Source organism: Gekko japonicus, unplaced genomic scaffold, assembly GCF_001447785.1.
Source record: "Gekko japonicus isolate JY-2015 unplaced genomic scaffold, Gekko_japonicus_V1.1 scaffold1994, whole genome shotgun sequence".
In the NCBI taxonomy this organism is placed as follows: Eukaryota; Metazoa; Chordata; class Lepidosauria; order Squamata; family Gekkonidae; genus Gekko; species Gekko japonicus.
In genome coordinates this window covers 67,291-70,994 of record NW_015163661.1, presented here as the reverse complement: position 1 = coordinate 70,994, position 3,704 = coordinate 67,291, and positions in this window count along the sequence as shown.

The following is a 3,704-nucleotide window of genomic DNA, read 5'->3' as shown; positions in this document are numbered from 1 at the left end:
CTCCTGGGCACTCCATTAAATTGCTGAGCGGTCGGGTTAGAACAGATAAAAGGAAGTCCTTCTTCACCCAAAGAGTGATTCACACATGGAATTCACTGCCCCAGGAGGTGGTGGTGGTTACAAGTATGGACAGCTTCAAGAGGGGATTAGATAAGCATATGGAGCAGAAGTCCATCAGTGGCTATTAGCCACAAGGTATAGATAGGGACTCTCCATCTAGGACAAGGGATGCTCTGAATTCTTGGTGCTTGGGAGGGGGCAACAGCAGGAGGGCTTCTAGTGTCCTGGCCCCACTGGTGGACCTCCTGATGGCACCTGGTGTTTTTGGCCACTGTGTGACACAGAGTGTTGGACTGGATGGCCCATTGGCCTGATCCAGCATTGGCTTCTCTTATGTTCTTACTAGAAATAAGGCCCGTTGTGGAAATAAATACAACGGGATCTAGAAAGAGGCTCTGGGAGAGTGCTCTGGCTTTGGGCAAACAGTGTCAGTCTGCTTTTAAAACACGAACCTTGGACCTGAACACCACCAGAATACAGCAGGTTCCATATGCAACTGACATTCCAACTGCTTTGCGGGGAATGGCCTGAAGTCCAATCAGCTTCCATATGCAAAAGACCAGGTTGTCGCAGCAGTTGTGGTGTGGGCGGGACCCGGGCTTTGCCTTCTGATTGGTGGCGATATATGCTGAGGAGCAGTGCCATCAGCCATACACTAAGGGAGTGCATTTTAGAATTAGAACTTTGGCACCCACTATTCAATTATATATAAGGAGAGATAGGAACTCTCAGTCTGGGGCAAGGGATGCTCTGTAGCCTTGGTGCCTGGGGGGGGGTCAATAGTGGGAGGGCATCTAGTGTCCTGGCCCCACTGCTGGACCTCCTGATGGCCCCTGGTATTTTTGGCCACTGTGTGACAGAGTGTTGGACTGGATGGGCCATTGGCCTGATCCAACATTGGCGTCTCTTATGTTCTTATGTTCTTTTGCATGCAGCCTACTACTGGGCAAGCATTTTGCGACTAGCACAGTGGACAAACCAGCCGTTTTCAGAGTACGGAACTCTGGGCCGGGGAACGCGGAATTATTCGTTACTCAGCAGTAAGTACGCTCTGCCTCTGGCCAAGACAAACCCGTTCTAGATTAACAAGACAGTTTAAACTGCCAGGAGAAAGAACACTGATAAAGCTGTCGATCTGTCCAAGGATGATTTGCTAGGAGATATCTTACAGGATCTGAATGCAGAGGTAGGAATTCCTGTGTCTTCTGGGGAGACGGTAGAAGAGCAAGTCTTGACAGTATGGATTTGTAAGCCTACTTGTTTTTCTCCACTTACCTTAAAGAGTGTCTTGGATATAAACTGTAGTTCTAAAGTCTGGATTCACCACAAATGCTTTGGCCCAAAGATGAGCTTCATTTGCCAGTTGTGGCTTTGCTATAGTAAGACTGTTCCAGTATAGGAATATTTATTTATAGCCTTGTATCCTTCCATGGAGCTGATGGGATACATGAGGAGAAATGTGTTCTCCTTTAATTAAAAAATAGATCTCAAAATGCTTCAGGTTTCCATGCTGAAAAGTGGTCCTGTCTTAGAAGTTAGCTCTTCCACCGGGCATTTGATTCAGGAGCCGTCGCAACCATCTGAGGCCCTGCCCCCAATACCATCAATATCTTAATAACACCAATAATGTCATTAACATAATTAAATAGCCTGTGCCAGGGGTCATTTAGTAGAAAAAGAGGTGCAGGAGCTCATTAGCATAGTTCATTAGCATAACTTGTTTGCATATGCCACACCCCCTGACATCACCGGAAGTGTGTCAGAAGGCCACACCCACCACTCAGGCTCCACTGGACTGTTTTGGGGTGCTAGCTATTGGGGGGGGAACGTGCAGATCTGTCCTCGCAGAGGAGGGAGAGCTTGTACCTGAATAAAACTTGGTCTTAAAGGTGCCACTGGACTGTTTTGGATTGCTAGCTATGGGGAGGGGGAACGTGCAGATCTGCCCTCGCAGAGGAGGGAGAGCTTGTACCTGAAGGTGGGCCGGGGGGGCGGCTCTACAACTTACCTGGCTGCTTCTTGCTCCTCGGGGCCCGACTGAGGGCTGCTGGGAGCAGGGGGCGGGGCTTGATGCATGTGCCCGCCCCCTGGGCTCTTTACTGCCGGAGCTCCGCTCCTGTGCGCTCCCGCAGGAAATGACCCCTGGCCTGTGCCTTGCTGAAATGACCCAGACCATGCGCTAATTGATTGTGGACTCCTGCCATGTTGTATGCCATTGCTAGCATTTCATGTATTGTTTTTAGATTTAATTTATTGTAATTTTAACTGAGAAATTGTTTTATCGGTATTAATGTTGTGAGCCTCCCTGAGCCTGCTGCGGCAGAGAGGGCAGGTTAGAAGTCAAATACAATAAAATAAAATAAACCAGAGATTTTTTAAATGCCTGTGTTTTATATCAAGCTCGTAAACACTTATGGGGGAGGAAATAAGGGGGCTTTGTCATTTCTGTCTTCCTCCTCCCTATCTAGAGGTCAAGCAACACAACATACAGTGTAAAATTGGTAACGGGTCAGCCACCAGGACTGAAAGGGGAATTCTCTTTTTTCCAATTCGTGCCATAAAGAGAAAGCAGGCATGTTCCAGAATGGCGGCTCCATACTGGTGGAATGAGCTCCCGGAGGAGATCAGGGCCCTGTGGGACCTTTTACAGTTCTGCAGGGCCTGCAAGACGGAGCTCTTCCACCAGGCTTTCAATTAGGAGCTGCCACCATCCCTAACTACCATCACTAGTAACAACTGTAGAGCCTGGTTCCTGGTGAATTTTCGACAGCCTGTGCACACCGAGTAAGATCAATCCTGGAAATGAACATCACATGATATACACTCACGCAGCGCCATAGCTATGATATTGGAATAACATCGCTAAAGGTAAGGTAAAGGTTTCCCTTGCTCGAAAGCCAGTCAAATCTGACTCTAGGGTTGCAGTGCTCATCTCCGTTTCCAAGCTGTCTGAAGATGTTTCCGTGGTCATGTGGCCGGCATGACTAGACGCCGAGGTGCGTGGAACGCTGTTACCTTCCCACCGAAGTGGTACCTACTTATCTACTTGCAATTTCTTGCTTTCGAACTGCTAGGTTGGCAGGAGCTGGGGCCAGAGACGGGAGCTCACTCCGTCACACGGCACTCGGGTCTCGAACTGCCGAACTACCGACCTTCCAGCCTACAGCTCATTGTCTGAATCACTTGAGCCACCGCAGCTCCTAGCACTTTGGTATCTGATACTGTATTGTTTTAATGAGTTGTTTTAATGGTTTTGGTGATCTGATTGTTTTAAACTGTATCTTATTTTGCGTGAGCCACCCCGAGCCTGTTCTGACGGGGTATAAATTAGAACATAAATAAATAAATTGGGAAGAGCAAAGTTCTGTGGCTTTGAGATTATCCGATCCTATCCGTGCTTTTCAAGGTATCTGCTGATAATTAGGATTAGATTTTAGCCATAGACAGGGGTCATTTCCTGCAGGAGCGCAGCTCCGGCAGTAAAGAGCCCAGGGGGCGGGCACATGCAACAAGCCCCACCCCCTGCTCCCAGCAGCCCTCAGTCAGAGCAAGAAGCAGCCAGGTAAGTTCCAGAGCCCCCCCCCCGGCCCAAAACAGTCCAGTGGCACCTTTAAGACCAAGTTTTATTCAGGTACAAGCTCTCC